The sequence below is a fragment of the Clytia hemisphaerica genome, unplaced genomic scaffold (genome assembly GCF_902728285.1).
Source record: "Clytia hemisphaerica strain Z4C2 unplaced genomic scaffold, Clytia hemisphaerica genome assembly, whole genome shotgun sequence".
NCBI lineage: Eukaryota > Metazoa > Cnidaria > Hydrozoa > Leptothecata > Clytiidae > Clytia > Clytia hemisphaerica.
This window is the reverse complement of record NW_027103888.1, coordinates 337995-360119: the sequence shown is the minus strand read 5'-3', so window position 1 is coordinate 360119 and position 22125 is coordinate 337995.

Genomic DNA, 22125 nt, shown 5'->3' with positions numbered 1-22125 from the left:
ATTTCCCTGAACCTCCAGAGTCATTTGATTTGAGTTAGTGAACGGCGTATTAAAAAATACACAATTTCTCTTTTTCACCGAGTAGGCTTTCAAATCGAAATATGAAAAAAATCTGTAGTGGAGCACATACGAGTGTCTGGAACGAAGAAGAACAAATTAGTGGCAAAACGATGGAGCGTTTAACGTCACTCGCGCAGCAAGTTACACACTCGTTATTTGTTAATTCCATTGGGTTCCAGGCGGTTAGGCCTGGTCATTTTGAATGGAAAAAAAAGTTAATAAGGTACGGGGTTTGTGATTTCCAAAATACCGAATGAATTTTGCCTGAATTCTGAAATTCCGAAGAAAAAAAGAGTTGATTTCCGCAATTCCGAAAAACCGTACGCCCCCCACTAATAACGGCGCACTATCAGTGAAAGTTATCGTGACATGTTATGACAGAAAGTATGATTGATAAACTTGGTGGAGTTATCAAAACAAATTTGTCGTCAAAGGGATTTAAAACTTCCCCCTATTTGATTCAAAATTGCGATAAAAGTGAAAAAATATAATAGCTTGATTTTTTCGAAATCGTTTAGAGGAGGGTTTAACTTAAATTTTGGTATATCAAACTTTAAATTTGCTTCATTAGATCAAAAATGTTTTCAAAAAGAGCGAAAAAAGACGAAAAAACAGAGTATCAAATCTTTCGTTAGAAAAAAAGACACAAAAATCTTTTATTCATTTGGAAATGTATTTTTGTTAACTGCAATACATTTATTTACACGATCAACCATACCAGCAAAAAGAGACCTTATCATTTGAGGGTCAAGATTGTTGCTGCTTTCAGCTGATTAAGATTTTGTGGCTATAAGTGCTGTGGTTGTTCCCAAATCTTCTGTTTCATTTGACCCCAAAGAAAGAAATCGCACACTGTAAGATCAGGCGATCTTGGGGGTCATTCGATATCTCCTCGGTTGCTGATGACCTTTCCAGGGAATTGACCTCTCAGATAACGTAACGACACGTTACTAGTGTGAGCTGTAGCCTCGTCTCGGATCCACCAAGCTGTGTTTCTGTTGATACCAAGCCATCTAAATTCACGCTGGATAACATTGTATCTAACAATCCTTAGATATTCCCATACTCCGAATAACAGATAACATTTCCAGTATTAACAGCTGAGTTCATGCTAAAAATAGCTTCGCCAGAGATGATGAGGTTTGATAAAAAGTTTACATTGTTCATTCTAAGAAACCAGTTACAAAATGTAACGCTTCTCACAGGATCTTGATTTTTCAACTTTTGCTTCTTCATCAAAACGTTGGGGTGAAATTTAATATCATGAACAATTGGATGAATAGAAGATCGTGTAAAATTTAAACTGTTTCGTCGACATGATCGAATTCCATCTTACTGTAACAAAGCTCTGACTAAATTCATGTTTGCTTGAGTCCTTGCAGTTCACCTTCGCCCACTTCTTCCTTTGTTTAGATTATGACAAGTCCCCTCCCGGCCAAACTTGCGATACGTTGTAACAACGGTTTTTTTCGATGGGGGAAGGACATTTGACCAACGTTTTGGCCAATGCCTCAAAACTGCTCTTATATTATTTTACTTCATTAGTTCAAAAGTTTTGTTCAAAAACCTAACATATCAATTTTAAAAAATGACAGAAAAAGGCTAAAAACAAGGGTATCAATTTATGAGAGAAACACAGTTGTGTTGAAGTTTTTATAAGATGCTCACATAATTGGTTATTCAAAACAATAGCCAATGAAGTAAAATTAAAAAGTAATACATACATACATACATACATACATACTAACTATCTAACCTCTAACTATCCTGTGGGTTTATATTTCATATTTACTTTTTTATGAACTTTTCGAGGAATCTGCAACAGGCTACTAAGACCAACTCTGTGAAACACAACATCAAACAATCAAAAGTATTGGATGATGTCACCAAAATTAAATAAAATTGAATGAATTCAAAATTGAATTTTGGAGAATGAACTGGAATTAAGTCACTCAAATTGAGCCATTTTTGTTTCATCTATATTAGGTTAAAAAAAGTTTTCCTTATCCATGCATTTTTCAGAAAAACACTGAACGCATTTTGTGCATATGCCTTTCTGAGAAGTTTAAATTACAGGAAGGATATAATGATGTTAAACTTACTGCTGGATGTTATAAATAAAACAAACCTTTAATTAAATGGTAACAATTTAGTAAGCAAAACCATAAATTTGGTATGACAGACAGTGTTGCTCTAAAATGACATCTAATAACATTGGACATCTAATAACATTTTCTTTACAAAAAATCTGTTTTGAAGGAGACTTTTGTTCTATTAATGCTCAAAATTAATCTTCACCAAATTTAAATTTCTTTCACACTAGTCTCTATTTCTCCTAAAAACCCCTTTCTCATCATTTTTAACAGTCAGGGAAATCCCTCAATTGCGGTATACTGCAATTGCGGTAGTTTTCATTCGTGTTTAGCCTACAAAGGCTTATAACGACTACATGTAGTGCTGGTCGACAAATATAAACAAACATCGACTATAAAAAATCGTACGAGAAGAAAGCTTTTCTTTATTAAAAGAATCTGATCTACGGAAAAAATATTTTGTCTGTGCGTTAAAAAGATATGATCAATTATGTACAAAAATTGCCTGTTTTTTCCTTGAATCTTGAATTCTAATTCTTGAATGTACTGCAATTGCGGTATATGAAAATTGTAAAATTGACGTTTATACTGCAATTGCAGTAAAAATTTACTACCGCAATTGAGGGATTTCCCTGACTGTTTAACTCATTTTTAACTAATATTCAACAAAAAATGGGTTGTTACCCAAATTTAGAAATTTATAAGTCTGGGAAATTCTTCTAATTGCACGCTTTAAAATGCCTAGTTTTAAAGGTTTTGTTTTTACATTTAAGTGTTCCCGTTTCATATCAGACACATATTTCATATCAGGGACAGTGTCTGCCTATTGAAATTATATTATGCTGATATAATATAAGTAAAAAATGTGTTTCTTTTCCTCTTTCTGACCAACCTTGCTCCACATTGTTCAGATTAGTTTATATTCTTCTTTCTTTTCATTTAGATCTAATGTATTACAAACAATATATTTAGATGTTGCCTTAACCATCGAGATGAAACTAATTCGTTTCCTTCAATCACCTTTCTACACACATCTGTGTCAATTTAAATGTGAAAAAGCTTGTGAATTAAAACTGAAAAGTAAGCAAACGATATCAGTCCCATTTAAAAACAAAACCTTTAAACGTGTGGTTGCACGGCTATTAAATTCCAAAAATTTTTAGAGTGCTTTTACCTATCAATTTCACCTTCCACATCAAAATCAGTATTATAATCATTGCTTTGATTGACAGTTGGATGTTTAAGATAAAAATAGCAATTAACTTGCAATTAAGTAGGCCCACTTTGCCTTGTTTATTTTTGTTTTCTTTCTGTCAGAATGCATACTAGAAAAATTGAGTCATATGTGGGTAAAGGCCACATTTTTGGTACATCTGTCCCTTCCGTTACGCTTTTGACTTTTACTGCTCATATCTTGAAAACTAGGATTAAACTTGCAAAACTTCCTATTGATTATTGATCTGGGGTAGAAAGTGCCCTTACAATCAGAGTTTGGCCAGCAATAGGACAGTCTTTCCTCTTACAGACCCTGCAGAAGTCTAAATTTCACATTTTTCTACGAAAAATGCAAAAAAAATAAGATTCAAAAATTGTTTTTTCTTCAACTGGGATAAAATATTCACTTTCAATTTTTTTTCAGTCCACGTAATATTGATAGGAGCGAGTTTTCACAATATTTTGAGTAAATACTTTTTTCACTGTTGCTCAGGTTTTGCATTTTTCTAAAAAGCATGTTTTACGACTCTGATCTTGTCCCTTCCGTTACCCAAATTCATTTTCAAGAAAATCTTTGTCAAATAGCTATAGTTTATGTTAAATTCTCACAAGTTACCATTGGGATTACTCCAAATTCAATTTGCAAACCATTATCCTCTATTTTTGATATGTTTTTTCATTGACAGTCCTTCCCATTGGAAATGTGCCTTGGTTTTGTCCCTTCCGTTACGCAAACATTAAATTGAACAGCATCTCAAGTCTTCGACTTAAAAACTTTTCCTTTTGGTTGACTACTACCCTCATTAGACTTCTTACTTGCAGGTACATTTAAACTTTATATTAACAATGTGGTGGGAGTTATCTCCTTGGAAAATTTGATGTCCCTTCCGTTATGGATGTCCCTTCTGTTACACCTTTTTTAAAAGGGAGTGTTACAGGGACTTGGATGTTCATTATAGTGTTTCTTTCTTCAAAGCCAAGATATCTGAAGTTATTGCATTGTTGAAAGACCTATTGTAGACTGTTCTCGCATTTGCTACACTACAATGACTTCTTTTTATCTCTTAACCCTTAGGCTCCATAGGACGCGTTTTCGCGTCCTGAAACAGCCAAAATACCAAGTCCTAAAGCTGGGGTCCCATCTCCCTAGGACTTTATTTTAAGGGAAAGAAACCAAATGTTTTTGAAAGAGTATAAAATTACCTTTCCAATGGTACCAAAACGAGTGTCTGAATCAAAAGCTACAAGCTTTTACGCCATTTTGAAATTTCAAATTTCAAAAAAAATCATTGAAATTTTTCAAAATTTTCAAAACTACTGCGCGCTCAAAGGGTTAACCAAAAAATTTTTGATTTTTTTTGAAGACTCCAAACTACTCAAAATACCTGAAAATGACAACTAGGAGTTATTCGAAGTTGTTTTGACCATAACAAATTTTACCAGGGGTCTCATTAACCCTTAGGCTCCATAGGACGCGTTTTCGCGTCTTCTTTTTTGAATGCTCAATATAAAATTTTAAAGAAAAACTGAAATGCAAGTCACATTTTCGGTTTCAGGGGTCACCTACAGTGGGTCACCTAAATTTTAGGGATCATCTAAAACTTGGGATGAGGCTTGGATGGCCCAAAACAGAGCTATTTTCAAATTTTAAAATTTGTCCCTTCCGTTACGCTTATTCTATACCTAATATTTACAATATTTAGGAGTATTTGTAAGTTTATATAGTTAGTTCTGGTTAGTTCTATCATTTTAGGTTAAAAGATCATATTTGACTATTAAAATTCAAACTATCTTTTGAAACAAGTTTTTTCCTAGTAAAGATGTTAATTAAAAATTTGAAAGTTGTCCCTTCCGTTACGCAAATTAGGCTACCCCTCCAACCCGAAAATGTAAATTCATGAAAAACGATTAGGAATTGGTTAAAACACTTTGTAGAAACATTTTAAGAGTAAGTTTAGTCTTATAAGTGTCTCTTTTTTGTAGAAATAACAAGATTCGCAAATATGCGACAAAATATTTCCCAACAACAGCTTTTAAAATTGTAATTGAAATTATTTTCTAACGATGAAACAAAAATTCTTGTCCTTACTTCTTCTTATTCCTTAACTCTATCAATCACTGTAAATAAAGTTATCAAATAAATATACTATAGAAAAGAGAGTATTTTACAAATACACCCTGATAAGAATAGGCACTTTAGGCCGATTTTCGAACTTTTAACTACCCCTGTCAAACTTGGTTCATTGGAAAGCTCTATCTTTTTCTCGTTTCAACGAGGGGTCACTGACCTCTGTAACATTTATAGAAAAAAAGTTATTGGATTTTTTGTGAAGCTAATTGGAGCAAAAATTAGCGGATTTTTACTGCAAGGAGCCTTCCTAAAAGTGGGCAAAAAACAGGCATTTTTTTAGTCAAAAAAACTTAATTTTGAGCAAGTTTTGTCTATAACCCAAGTTCAGGTGAACACCTTTTCGATTTTTTTTCTTTCAGATGATCTTTGATCATCATACTACAGGTTGAAAAATTTTTTTTGTTAAAACTTCACTTTTTCACAGAATTAATACCACTTTTATACAGGGAGGTAGCGTAAAAACGAAAAAATCCGGGGGTAAAAAGTAACAAAAATCGCAATTAAAATTCAGGATTTCGATATTGAATGTCCATTTTGATTCATTTTGTTTTTTTTGCTAAAAATGAATGATCTTGATCAAAAAATCTCGTTTACAATGTTTTTTTCAAAATTGGCCTTAAAAAAAAAATTACAAATTTCAAACTTTTGGCCTAAAAATTAAGAAATTTCAATTTTAGGCCACCTGATGACGTCATAAAACCGTTTTTTGTAATAACTCTTGATACACTTTGATTGCAAAGCTAAAATTTTGCACACTGAAAGGTATTGTGGTAAACTAGATTTTGAAAAAAAAATTTTTGAAAAAATTGATGATGTCAGCATTTTATTGCAAAAATTCGATTTTTGCTTATTCCTGCTGACGTCAGCAGAAAAAATCGAAATTTTTGATTTTTAAATTTTCTGTACCTGAATATCTTTCAGTGTGGCAAATTTCATTGCCTTAAGTGGTTTCAGTCAACAAGTATTGAAGATTTTAGATTCGATGACGTCATATATGGCAGATGACGTCATTAATCCGTTTTTTTGCAATAACTCTTGAAATATTTTGATTGCAAAGCTAAAATTTTGCACACTGAAAGGTATCGTAGTGAACAAGAGTTTGAAAAAAAAAATTTTGAAAAAATTGATGATGTCAGCATTTTATTGCAAAAATTCGATTTTTGCTTATTCCTGCTGACGTCAGTGAAAAAAATTCAAAATTCTGATTTTTAAATTTTTGGTACCTGGATATCTTCCAGTGTGGCAAATATTATTGTCTGAAGTGGTTCCAATCAACAGATATTTAAGATTTTAGATTTTTGCTTATTTTTACTGAGGACTAAGAATTTGTTTTCTTCGCACACGCACGCGGTGATAGGCGCGAGCGTTGCACGTATAGAGGTTGTTTATATCAAATTTCTCGAGCGATACTTTGTTAAATTAGTTTCCTTGTGGTAACATACACGGAACCGTTCGCGATAGATGATCTAGACATGTTCACGGACTTATATCCGGATGACGGACTTTTGGCTATCATCCATGTTTCTTGCCTTTATAAATATTGTGTATCATGATACTAGCTGGTCTCTCTGCCAGTTTTTTAGAGAAGTTCTAAGAAATTTTACTTCCCATCGACCGGGTCGTATGTAAAATATCTTAAATTAATGAATGTGAAAATTTTGCTTCGTTTATCTTTTAGACCACCTCTCCATATCAAATATCTACAATTAATTCAAGATTGAAGAATTCGCAGCGCTTTTTTTTTGGTTGCGGTGGCCCCAAGGTGTACTGGAGATCATTTTTATCTACATCATTCATATATACTACTATAGCATGTTATCGTATTGAAATTTTGGCCACGTGGGGCATACCCCCTAGATACCCAACAGTAGCCCAAATTCTTTAAGCACAAATTAACTTTTGGATTGGATACATTTTCAGCATCTATTTTAACTTTAATAATATGGTATTTATTTTAATGATTTAACTCAAATTTTCTCAATTGGCGCTTTATTAAATTTTTGTGAATTTACTTTAGGTGCGGCGCGATATTAAAAGTTCAATTCAGTTTTCATATAAAAATTTCTTTTTTGTCTAAATAATAAATGAAAAAGGAAGCAGCACAGAGAAGGGTTAATAAATTTGGATGTAAATACGGATTATAAACATTGAATATTAATATCAAAAGAAAGAAAAATAATATCAAAGTAACTATTTTTTCTTCGATAGCCAGTTAACTGTCCTGGCAAACATATTTTTGATGCCTTTTAAAAAAATTTATGCCCCAATGAATTTTAACATTTTCACACTTGATTTTGAACTTTGAAATCCATCGTCCGTTCATAAAGACTGGAATGGAGATTTCCGTTAATTCTTCTCAATTCATGATGTAATCTTTTACACGGAAGCACACGAAATAATACGGACAAGTGGCAAAAGTCTTTTGTTATTTTGCCACTAGTTCCGGGTTATCTCGGGTGCTTCCGTGGAAAAGATTACGTCATGAATATCATGAATAGCGAGGTTAAATATTTTGATGAAAATCACCACGACGGATGGAAAATGCTAGTGATGACGTCATAACTCTAGAATAGACGATATCGGCTTTCCAAATTCTCCCCGAATGATTACCCATGATGCATTGCGCAAAAAAATTCACGTACGATATTGACTATCCGTGAATTTTTTGTACAATGCATCATGGGTAATCATTCGGGGAGAATTCGGAAAGCCGATATCGTCTATTCCGAACCTTGACTGAGGTTCGGAATCATGTTGCGTATTTTCACAAGTGTATATATTTCGTTCGTCGCAGGGAATTACCCCCTATTTTCAATATTTTTGAAAACAAAAATCTCTTTGACTTTGTCGAAAGATAGTTTAAAAATCCAAATCCACAAGTGTAGAGGGTTTTCAAATTGACTTCTTTGTCAATCAAAAATATATTTCAATCCACTCAAGTGGAAAATCTTTGTATCGACCTCTTTGTCGAGAATGTATTTCAATCCACTCAAGTGGATAAAGTATATTTTTGCACTGAAATTTTATATCGGTGATCAAGCAATTATTACTCCCTCTTGGAGTAAATGCTCTACACGTTTTTTTTTTTATAAGGAACCTTAACTTTGCTCTGAGCCTGGAGTTCCTTATTTTTACAAAGAATTTCAGTCTCAAAGTTCCTTATCGAGTTCCTTACAACATAGGAAATTTTGAACTTTTTGCCCCTTGAAAGATCAAAATTTGGTCAAATTAGTCCCAATAAGGTACATTATTTTCAAATCCACTTATTCTCAGCCTGAGCAGTTCCTTAACAATTCCTTATTATTTGAACCATTTTCAGCCTCGAGTTCCTTATAAACGTGTTCCTTATAAAAAAAACAACGTGTATTACACACCTGCTCAGTCTGGCACGTAGAAAAGAAAAAAACAAAAAATATGATAAAATATTGCATACACAAACCTCAGATTCACTATAAAAGTTATCTGAAGGGGAAACTGGACTTTGGATGACACTTTCAACCAACTCTTTCAATCTAGAGCAACACAGAGCATAAAAACCAAACGTTAACGCAAAGCTTACTGGGTAATTAGTTTGACAATTAAAATATATGAATCTCTTTTATCACCAGTAGAATGGTATATAAACAAAAATATGTACAGGTTAAAAAGAAGAAAATAAAAAACAAGACTACGTTAAATAGAATATATGAACAGTCAACATGCGAGAACAGGGATTTGAACAGGATAAAAGAAATAAATAAAGAGACAGAGGTCAGATCCCTGTTCTCGCTCTGATGACGTGTTCTTCTAACATTGCTTTGAAAGCAACCCGATTATCATAAACATGCCAGTTTTGAATATAATCATTGTACTTATCAAAGATATCTGAGGGCAGTTGATCAAAACATTGAATAATACGGTGTCTTTTGCCGAATAGTGTTTCTGTGAAGGATATGTCGTTAAGATCGATTATTCTTTGACATTTGTCGAGAAAGCTGAATTCTACGTTCGTATGAGTAGACAGTAAAAAGCAGATATAACTCTTGGTAGATTCATTAAGCACTAACTGCCTGAGTAAGTTCAGACGACGTTCGTCGATAATGCTGCATACATTGGGAATACTGTACAGTCGATGAATGTCGTTTTTGCTTCTCTTCGATACATTGAATAGAGATTTTAAACAAGCCCTTGCCTGAGAATCAAGGTACTCCATCTCTGATTTTGTAAGTTCAACTAATTCAAGGCCATAGAGAAGTTTTAGTATGACAATTGTGTTGTATATAGAAACAATAGTGCTAAGATGGCAGTTACGGATGCCGGAAGCGATGAGGAAGGTGGCTACAGACCATAACTCTGCTATTCGAGTGTCTCTGTGGTTCTTTAAGCATAGATGATTTTTCTTTTTTGTCCATTGAAATCCGAGATGCGTTAGGGTGTCTTGTTGTGATATTTGACAGTCGTTAAGAGTCAGGGTCGGCGATTTGATTTTGGTGGGTCCAGATATGACGAATTGTGTTTTGGTCTTTGCTTGGTTGAATTTAAGCCCGTGTTCCTTACCGAAGGATGCGCAGTGGTCAATAAGAGTTTGAAGGTTTCTGAGGGTAGGACTAAGTAGTAAAATGTCGTCAGCGTAAACTATAATACATGTCTGAAGACCATTTGGTAGTGAGGTGCCAATCTGTAGGGCTTTGATGTTCGAAAAAAGTTCTTGGGTGTAGATGTTGTACATGTAAGGTGATAGGATGGCTCCTTGGCGAACCCCTTGACTGAGGGTGAACTGCTTTGATTCCCCAGATAGGTACACTAATGTACACTAATGTCTCTCACTTCAAGAATACTAGGGAGATAAACTTCCACAGTTTTCCATATCCTTAATATTGTTTTTATCTCAATAGTAATAAAATAGCATACGCCAAAGCTTTGGAAAGACTAGCTACTGACACTTATTCATTCTATTATCACACGCTTTCAGATCGCGCGACCGCTTTCAAAAGTTTACATCGAACCTCCCTAAAAAGCCGATTTTAAAAACATTTCCCCCATAAAGCGGGAAATATTAACAAGTTTTTAGTTATTGGTTGAAAATGAGAAAAAAATCAACCACAACAACTTCTAGGGTCCTACAGTTCTGCAAAAAGGTAATATAGAGGAGCACATACTTGATTATCATCATAGAGGTATATACACATCCAAATAAATAGGTTTTAAGCAATTTTGAGGATGAAATTTTTTTAGCGTAACGGAAGGGACAGGTGTACCAAAAATGTGGCCTTTACCCATGTAAACAAACTTACAACAGGGTTCTGTTTTCTCCATCGATGCAGGATCTTTTTACATCTCATTTTAGAACTTTTCATGTTCATTGAGCAATAAAAAATTGGAAAAAACCTTTCCCTTGTTCCAGTGTGGAGACGATGCAAAGTCCACGCCGAATTGTTATTTGATTAAACTGAGGTGCACGCCAAAAGAAGTTCTGCTTTAATGTGCCCGCCCAAAGGCTGGCGAAACTTCAGGGGAGTTTCAGTACATCAGGGGAGTTTTTGGGGGCGCTGAGCCCCCCAAACGGGTCCAGGGCTAAGTCCTGGCAGTTAGTCACACTAGGAAATCTAGCTTTCAGAAAAAACAACATCAGTCATCTACAGGATACATTTCAACAACAAGGATGAGAGTTACCTGAATCAAGTTCGCAAGACAATATTAATTAAAACTTGAAAGTTGGAAACAAAATAAAATGTGCAGCAGCCAAAATCAACCAACCAAAATTTGTCATTCAATTCCCGAGACAGCGCTTCGATTTTTAAGGCCTTGTCTATACGCTAAAGTAAAAACAATTACGCACATGTAAATGGGTCATTGTTTGAGGTCCGGCAAAATTTCCGGGAGATAGCCTATCCGGCAGTGCGCGGATCTAGGTGGGTTCCGCCTCCCCCGTAGATCTTTTTCTTGGGAAGTTGATCTTCAAATTAGTTTTCAAGGTTGGCTTGACTCAAATTTTTTCATCTATGGCTCAAATTTTAGGCAATTTCTTAAAGTTTTTGAAAATGCTAATTTCATTAAAAAGCGCCGGGTTATTTTTTCATGAATCCCTTTAGAAGTTTTGCGGTGCATTTTTTTGCTTGAGAGTCAAGTAAACGATATAGCGCTTTCGCAGCATTAATCTTTGATACGCATTTTGGCGGGACGCTATAGTGTGGCTAGCTGCCTGGTAGGAGTTCAGGAGGCAAAGCCCCCTACGCTACGTTAGGGTACAACCATGCAGGGTTTAAAAATTGCTTGGAAACACTTGTCAAACAAAGATAATATCTGCTATAACAGTCGGGTGTTTAAGATGAAAACTGCAATTATTGCTCTTTTCGGAAATTATTGCCGAAAACGGCAATTTTTGAAACGATGAAATGCTGAATCAGCAAAATGTGTTGTCCTTATAAGGGCAAAGATGTCAGAGGTGTTTGAAAATAGTAAAATTCCATTTAGAAAAAGGTTTTTCGGATTTTTAAAAGTGATTTTTTCAATTTTTCGTGGCTTAAAAACATGAAAAGTTCTAAAATAATATGTTAAAAGATCCTGCATCGATGCCGAAACACAGCCAGAAAGAGATAACAAAACCCCCTAAATTTGTTTACATATGACTCGATTTTGCTGCCTGCATTTCCAATAAAAACCAGTTGAAAACAAAACTAAACGAGGCACAGTGGGCCTTCTTATCGCGAGGGTGTCAAATACCACGTGTTCAATAATAAAATCAACTTTTATTTGCAAAAACGGCAATAATTGCCGAAAACGGCAATTTTAATTTATTTACTTTTTTTATTTTTCTGCTGATTCAGCATTTCATCGTTAAAAAAATTGCCGTTTTCGGCAATAATTTCCGAAAAGAGCAAAAATTGCAGTTTTTATCTTAAACACCCGACTGTATAAATATATCATATATGATATGATATAACCAAAAATCGCAATCGAACCAATCGAACGTAATCGAACGCGATCGAATAATTGCAATTCGATTGTCGAACGTAATCGAATCTCAATCGAACGGACAATTCCTGGGTAATATTCGATTGTGTTCGATTGCGTTTGAGTAAGGTTAAATTGGTTCGATTGATAGTTGAACTATGTTTGATTGTCTTTTGCATTCGAATAATCTTCGATTTCGTTCGATTAGGATTATGTTTGATGAGTTTGATTAAATTAAATTGGATCACTCCGTTAGGGATTTTTAGCGGGCGGCCGAGTGCTTAAGTACCGTACCAAAGCGAATAAAATCTAATATAATTGAATCAATCGAACATAATCGATTACAATCGAACGTAATCGAAGCAATCGAACAGCAAATCCTGGGTAATATTCGATTGCGATTCGATTGCGTTCGACAATCGAATTGCAATTATTCGATTGCGTTCAATTGTGTTCAATTGATTCGGCGTTCGATTCGTTCGATTGACACCGTCTGGATATAATAAAATTAAAAGCACAAAAGTCAAGAAGGACTTTCACTTTCGATTTAAAAAGAGGAAATAATATTAACAAAATTATGGCAATATCTGAGTTTATAATTGTAGGGTTAGAAAGTTTACCTCTTCAAATTTGGATTGCAACTGATCCTAAACATTTAACTGTTATGAACGTTATTATGAATCAGGACCAAATTTCATTTTTTCTGCCTTCTCACTTTGCTTCCTTTTAAATTCAGATTTATTTCGCTTTTCGCGGAACAGCTGTTTTAGGCTTGATCAGTCAATTATAAGTATTTGTGATACATTAGGATGTTAGAAGTAATCAAGACAAAGAAATAAATTGTCCAGGTCTCTTCCGCAGTGGTTGTTCTACTAAGAAAAAAGGTATAATTTACTGACTTGTATTAGTACACGGCTCCCCCTTGCTATCAAACTAATCTTTATTACTAATTGACAGTGCCGTTTTTAAGACCCAGGTCAGTAGTTTAAACTTCTCGTCTTCTCTTGGTCCCTCCCCCCTCCCACCTTATCCTGAACACAAGATAAACAAAAAGGTCATTTTAATTTTCAGATGCTGACCGAGAGACCGTGATGTGATGCTGACTTTCTTGAAGGTATACAGGTATACAGGTACCAGGTAGACTGGTAGATCTGTGTACTCATAATAAGCTACTCAATATTCCTTTAGAGCCAGTTTTATAGTAAATGGGTAATGACAAACTTTTCCAGTGCCAGTGGGGGGCGTCCGAGGATGAGGCTTGATTTCTAAGTGTTTTTCATTCATTTTTCAGATTTTCCAAGGGGTTTATTAAATTAAAGAAGGTTTCCAGGGGGTCTCTCCTCATAAACTGACATCACCATCAGTAATTTTCCAGGCCCTTTTTCACAAAATCTGACTTTCCAGTAGTGTTGACCCACGACCAACGGCATGGCCCGAACATGTTCGGGCCTGTTCGGACCATGCTCGGGGGGCCACAAAAAAGTATTATTGAATCGGCCCGAACATTTTGTTCGGACCATGTTCGGGCCATGTAATTACAATTGATACGGATTTGCTCGGGCCATGTTCATTTTATTTACCTTTCCTGGTTTATCATCATCCATTGTTAAATATTTTCATTAGACAAATTCAAAGTTCCAAATACCAGTTTGATTCACAAAGTTGTATAACAGTACAAAAAACGATCCAGAAAAATTCTGCTTCGAATAGGAGAAGACCACGAGAAAAGGGAACGGGATAAAGAATAAAAAGAAGACCATATTATGTAAGATTCAAATCATTCTTTTTAATAATTTTCCTAACTTAATTGGAAAATAGATGATTAACTTTTATATTTGAACAATGTGCCACCTGTGACAATGGCTGAACCCAAATTTAAGAAACGCTTCGCAAACCACAAGTCTTCATTCGCAAATGAGAAGTACGAAAAGGAGACAAAAAATTTCTCAGGAAATTTGGAGGTTGAAAACGTAAAAACCGACACCCAAAGATTACTTGGAAAACAATCCGTCGTTGTCCGCCCTTCAACCGTGCCTCGGTAAAATGTTCACTTTGTCTCAGTGAAAAGTTTGAAATTGCAACATTCAACCAGCCCGACAAGCTGTTGAACTCCAGAAACGAACTGATTTCGAAATGCCGCCACGTGAACAAGTTCACGCTAAAACAACACGATTCGAAGGACTGACGTCAATTGTTGTCAAAAGAAGCCAGTACATTGTTCTTCGTAAACATTCAAAACGAACTTTAGTTTTTTTAAATTTTATTTTCAACTGATGATCGTCTCCACGGCGTGAAACTATTAGTTTTGAAATAAAACTCATTAACTTCATTCGACAATAGTATATTTGAACAATATATATATTTGAATAAAGATGAAGATTTTTAAATTTGTTTGCTAAAATAAGGAATTTAAAATATAAATATTGGGTCTTGAAATTACACGCGCGATCGTAGCAAGTTTTCAAAAATCTGACCCGAACATGGTCCGAAACTGCGCCACGCGCGGGCCATTTTTAAACAGTATTAATCAAGAGGCCCGAACATGTTCAGGCCATGGCGTGGGTTGTGTTGACCCCCAATTTCCCCCAGGGGATACCATATAGGTTGGCAGACGATATCATCCACCAGGATGCAAGTGGAATTTTTCAATCTGCGGACCTAGACGGGGGTTCCATTATTATCAGTTAGGGTTAGGGTTCGAGCTCGAGAGTCACAATATAAGGCCGAAGGCCTTCTTAGGGACATCCGTACCCTGAGACCTAACTACTTACTTTAGGATCCCGTAGGGATCCTTGTAGGGGCATAGTGTCCTCCCCCCTGGATTCAGGGGGGAATGGGTTTTGAGGTTAAAAGGACGTATAGGGGGGAAAGAATTTTTTTTGAAGCCAGGGTGGGGAAAAACGAGGGGGGGGGGAATGGAAAATTTTCATTCTAGGCATGGGGGGAACTCTCCAAAATCAATTCAAAATTGAAAAACATCTGGTTTTATGAGATGATATAGCATAATGCTTAGTTTTATTAATATTATGGTTTAAAAACAACCATCCTTTCCATTTCTTCTTGAATTAGAACTACCTTAGGGAAAACAATAAGCGTTAAGTTCATCAAATTACAGCTTTTTAATTTTTTGCTTGAGGGGGGGGACAGAGAAATTTTTGGAGGCAGGGTGGGGAAAAATGAGGGGGGGGGGAGAATGGAAAATTTTCATTCTAGGCATGGGGGGGGGGAGAGACCCTGAAGGACACTATGAGGGGCACCAGTAGGGTTAGGAGCTTTCTTAATAAAGGTCTGTAAATTACACGCTTTAAGTATTTGTGAATGACAACATTCAGTCGTGTCTCGTTGGCGCAAGCGGTTAGGCATTAGGTTTTGTAAACCAAGGTTGCTTGCATTTGGTGGTTCAAGCCGGGGTCGGAGACTTATTTCACCGGTAAGGGCAAATTTCAGAAAAATACTTAGAAAACTGTTAGAAACACTAGAGAAAGTCAGAAAATCAGGATAGAAGATAGGAAAGTAGAAAATAGGGGGAAAATAAGAGAGGATGCATCCTGGTGGATGATATCATTTGCCAACCATACCGTCAACTGCTCTATCTTGGGACGATTGGTCGAAACATGGGACTGTTGATATCTGGCCTGTATTTTCACTTACTGTAAAATCTCGTTTGGCACTTGCCGCGTGAGTGATGTCAAACGCTCCATTGTTTTTGCCACTAATTTGGTCTGCTTCGTTCCAGACATTCGCGTGTGTTCCACTACGGATTTTTTTCATATTTCGATTTAAATGCCTACTCTGTGCGAAAGAGAAATCATTAACCTAAGTTCATTAACTCAAATCAAATGACTTTGGAGCTTCGGTGAAATGGTGGCCAAATTTGTTTTGTCAGATAGTCCAAAGTTGACGGTAGTTTTTATTCAAAATTTCCATAGGGGGTGAGTGAAAAACGTTTGTCAATACCCCTCTACAATTTTGGTACAATTTATTTTAAAGGCGAAAGACATATCTGGACATATTTGGAGTTTTCTGGGAGTTTTTTCTATGTTTTTCAACTGATTCAATGTCTTACAGAAAGATCGCCATTGATGGGATTCGAACCCACTAAATGCAAAGTTCTACAGATCAGGAACCTAACGCCTTTACCACTGCGCCACGGGTTCATGCCCGGCTATTCTCAACTTCAGTTGAGCTATAATCTGAGAATGTCTGTATGTCTGTCTGTATGTATGTCCGTCCGAAAACTTTAGGGCAGGCTGGACACTTCAAAAAAGGTCGGATTTGGCTGAAATTTGGCACACTTGTTCCTTGGGTGAATATCTGGGGGTGTTTTTTTCATTTTTTGAAAATTTTGATTTTTGGGGCCTGGGGACGAGTTTTTCGCCAAAACGAGGCTAAAACTTTGGGGCAGCCTGGACACTTCAAAAAAGGTCGGATTTGGCTGAAATTTGGCACACTTGTTCCTTGGGTGAATATCTGGGGGTTTTTTTTTCATTTTTCAAAAATTTTGATTTTTTGGGGCCTGGGGACGAGTTTTTTCACCAAAACGAGGCTGGCAGCCTGGACACTTCAAAAAAGGTCGGATTTGGCTGAAATTTGGCACACTTGTTCCTTGGGTGAATATCTGGGGGTGTTTTTTCATTTTTTGAAAATTTTGATTTTTGGGGCCTGGGGACGAGTTTATCACCAAAACGAGGCTGGCAGCCTGGACACTTCAAAAAAGGTCGGATTTGGCTGAAATTTGGCACACTTGTTCCTTGGGTGAATATCTGGGGGTGTTTTTTTCATTTTTTGAAAATTTTGATTTTTGGGGCCTGGGGACGAGTTTTTCACCAAAACGAGGCTGGCAGCTTGGAGACTTTAAAAACGGTCCGATTTGGCAGAAATTTGGCACACTTGTTCCTTTGGTTTCAGCCAAAACGGACAAAGTATATTTCTTACCTAATACTAAATATTTGAAATGTTACAATTGGGCCTTCTAATAACGGGAAAATCTGAAGTTGAGCCCAGTGCGGTGCGCACGTTCGACTATTTATATTGTACAAACTACAAACCATAAAATTATTAAGAGGAAATTGCAAAAGAGTGCTTGTTTCGAGCTCCAACAGGCTCCAACTCTAGCCCTAACTGATAACAACCCAAATCCTAGCCAATTTGATACATGGCCACACCCATACTTAACCCTAACTAGGTCACATGTAGGTTCTAACACTATTCCCGAATGCCGGGATTCTAAAAACATATTTCTGTCTTTTGTCTTTATGAGGAAGCTATCACCTTGTAAAAACCTGATTATGATATCACGTACACAATCAAGCTCTTTTTTCTTAAAAATTTCATATCAAAATCACAATCTAACTTTTATTTTACCACAACATCAGTTGAAAAAATTCAATATAGGGGGTGGATGACAGGAATTTTCACATAAAAAAGCACTCAGAAATCAGTCAACTCTTAAAAGTGCTACGGAAATTCCACTCAATATTTTGTTCGCAAACGCTTGGAAATTCCCTAGAATTTGTCAACATTTTCAAAAGAGTTTCAGAAATTTCAGAATTGTGACTCCCAAGCGATTTGGAGAACACAAAAGACCGGTCGGCCCAAAGCGGGTGGAAGCCCAGCTTTAAAGCGGTCAAAATATAATTTTTAGCAGTCCTTCGCTTGTGAAGATCAGCCTCCAAGCAGGCATGAAAAATTTTCAAAGTTCCACTTGAGATCACTTTTTAGCGGCCCTTTCTTAAGCAAGAGACTTCCAAGCGGTGAATAGAATTGAGGAGACATCAATAACGCTTAGCATAAAATATTTTCAATATAAAGCTGATGTATTAAAATATGTTAAAAAGGTGAACCAATAGTAAAATTATCGATAGTTTAATCAATTTTATCGATAACTGCAGAATCTTCATCGATAGGCTGGCTTGTGTCGCTAAGGAAGTTTAATAAAAAGTCTCGAATAAGTTTTATTGTTAGAAAATTCTATACCAAAAATGATAAGCCTTTTTCGATGAAAGAGAGTTGATAAAACTAAGCATATAAGAGATGCTCGTGAAAATTTAATTACAAAGAAAGCCAGTTGATAAAACTAAGCATAAGAGATGCTTGTGAAAGAAATGTAGAAAACGAGTTTACATTTGTTGACTATTATTGTTAAAACTTACAAAGAAAAACAAGTTGATAAAAGTGTGCATTAGAAACTTTAGGGGAATTTATGGACAAAACCATAATGCCTTAGAGAACCTCTATGATATTACAAACGGATCGGCTAAGCAAAAGTTGTGGCTAAGAAATAGGGGTGTTCTGTTTCTTAAAAACTCTGTTATAGTACTCATGCAACCTACTATGTATGTCTTTAGACATTTTTGTTTGTAAAAATTTGGACACTTAAAAACATTACAATGACTTCTAAGTTGTATCAATAAAGTTTTATTGCTAATTTTTATTGCAAATTTTGTTATCGTTATCAATAAGTTTCTATCCCTAAATTGCGGACAAGGGACGAAGCGGACCGGGCATTTGACCATTCTAGGGCCCCTTTAGCGGCCTCAAAACCTGTTAGCTTTGGCCGCTTTTCATGATCAGGCATGCATCGGCCTCTTTCGATATTTGAACGCCCTTACATTGAAAAGACTGGTCCAATAGAGGCCAAAGAGCAACGGTAATTAGACCGATTGGGCTTTTGTTTACTCCAAGTTGCTTGGGGAGTCACAATTTTCCACCAAAAATTGATTTTGTATTGGAAATCCAGGAGTTTCAATTGCTTTTGTATTGGAAATCCAGGAATTTCGGCTGAGGCTTGAGACTGTATTTCAGAATCTCTATTTCTATTCTATTTGATTGAGTTGCAGGAGGCTTTGAGGCCTATTTTCGCAACTATAGACGTTTTCAATGAGAGCCCCATTAGCACCTTGGACGACTGACTACCTAATTCCCTTCACAAGGCATTGACCCGGGTTGACCCGGGCGAAGGTTCATTCTCTTGCCAAGTGAATTGCTGCAAGTGGGAAGCAAAACTCAGTCCCCTGTGCAGCAACCAAGGTCAATGACCACTATACCACAGTGCCTTCTACAATCCACGAGTCCAAATGCAAGTAATGGGTTCAGTTCCAATCCATACAGGGTGTAGAAGAACCCTTTCAAGCCAATTGAATCAGCCTAGAAAAATCAGAAAATAACATTAGTTCTGTTAGTTCAAAGACCTATTATAACATCAGAAAGTTGAATGGAAGATAGAAAATAGAGAAAGTAGAAAAATCGTGGAGAGTCATTTACAATCTATCCAGCACCTGACTGCGGCAATCTGATAGTAGAGGAATTTTGTTCGATTTTTTGGAATCGCTCGATTGTTTTGTTAGAAGCACTTGTTATACATTTTTGGAAAGCTAAGGGGTAGGGGAATCGAAATTACGATGTTTCCAATTTTTTTTCGGACACTTTGGTGTGATTTTTGGACAAAATATGACGGTCTTAGGCCGAAATCATAGGGTTAAAAATTAATGAAAATTTTAGCTCGAGAAAACAGAGACCTGTTGTATATTTTATGGAAAGCTCTCAAAAAATTAAGATTAGAGATATATTGCAAGTATAGGTGATTTCTGTACCTAACTCGAGATATTAACCCTTGAAAACCGTGTTTTTCAGCCAGAAACAGCTATTTTGTCCAGTTTTTGCGCTTTTTGGAGCTCAATATCTCGAGTTAGGTACTGAAATCACCTATACTTGCAATATATCTCTAATCCTAATTTTTTGAGAGCTTTCCAAAAATATACAACAGGTCTCCGTTTTCTCGAGCTAAATTTTCATTAATTTTTAACCCTATGATTTTTGCCTGAGACCGTCATATTTGTCCGAAAATCACACCAAAGTGTCCGAAAAAAAATTGGAAACATCGTAATTTCGATTCCCTTACCAATTAGCTTTCCAAAAATGTATAACAAGTGCTTTGACCAAAACAATCGAGCGATTTTACAAAATGCCCTCTGCTATGATTGGTGGAAAGGAGCGCTGCGCTTATTTTTTGTTGCAGCTTTCAATATAAACTTCTCACAAGGATTACTTGTCAAACAATGTGTTGTGTCATCTTGTCAGCGTTATTTAGTAAAAATCTTTCCCTAATTTTCTCAGCTCATGTTGCACCTATAATTATAATAAAAACTGTTGTATGCTCTATTGGGCCATTCCATTCTATAACCAAAAAGGGGTGGACCAGCTATTCCAGAAAGTGCTAATCTGAGAAGAAGTTCCAGGAGGTCTATCTTTTCCAGGGGTTAAAGCTATTCTAAAACATCCAGATAGTAAAAGGTACATACAGATAGGGTAGGGCGTCAACAGTCATTTTTGGGGCAAAGTCAGAAAATTCAAGATGTAGTGTTTTTTTATGAAAATTTAACCTATTGTGAGGCATTCTGCGAAATTTTTAAGGTCAGAAGTTCAAAATTGGCCGAACCCCCCTGGGGGTACTGATTCGCAACACAGGCAAAAATTGGAAAAAATGGCATTTTCTGGCCTTTTCAGGCCTGTAAATATGTCATTACTATTGCAAATCTTATTTTTTTCCCTTGCTGTACTAAATTTTATGAAGAAACAACAAAATAATCATATTGGATTGAAAATTGTGCCCATTAGAGTCCTAAACGAGCCGTTTTAAGCCAATTTTGGGTAGCAAAATGCTTTTTAAGGCCAATTTTGCAAGCTCGTAAACTTTAAACTGATTGATTCACATGCCTGAAATTTTCAGAGATGGAAGTCTTCAATAAAGTCTTTGAGCAAAATGAATTTCAAGTTTTTCACTGTTTTCAAAAAATCATAATGGCGTCTTCAAAAATTGCTTTTTAGCAAAAAAAATCATATTTCTCAAAAAATAGCATTTTTTAAGGCAAGCTTCTACAAACTGAGTTTAAATGCTGACTGAATTTTTTTTGCAGTGATAGGAGATACTCCAGGGAAATCAAAATCACTTGCGTCTGGGATGCGTCTATGTCCGCCATTATGGAAATAAAATCCTTGCTAAGAGCCATTTTTCAGGCAAAAAACCCAAATTTGGACTGAAAAAATCTCTAAAATGTCAATAGACATGGGTCCAAATTTTCTTACAGTGATAGTATTCTGGAAATACTGCAGGAAAATCAAAGTTATCTGGGCTTGGGATTTAGGTATATCCACCATTTTGGAATTGAAATTCCTGCTAAAACGCAATATTTCAATCAAAAATCCAATTTTTGACTCAAAAAATCTTAAAAATGGCAATAGACATGAACCTAAAATCTTTTTGCAGTGATAGTCTTCTGGAAATACTCCAGGGAGATCAAAATTGTTTGGGTTTAGGATTTGGGTACATCCGCCATTATGGAATTGAAATATGTGTTAAAACTGGCTAAAATACAACATTTCAAGCAAAAACCCCGTTTTTGAATAAAAATTGCTCTAAAATGACAATAGACATGGACCCAAATTTTTTTGCATTGATAGTCTTCTGGAAATACTCCAGGGAAATCAAAATTGTTTAGGTCTAGGATTTGGGTATATCCGCCATTATGGAATTGAAATATGTGTTAAAACTGGCTAAATTGCAACGTTTCAAGTAAAAGCTTGAAAATGGAAATGCAAGTGGGCTATAAAGAATTGTTGAGTGAAATGGGAGTTTTTAAATAATATATTTCAACTAGTATTTCTAGATTAAAGGATTGTAAATTCACATTCTTT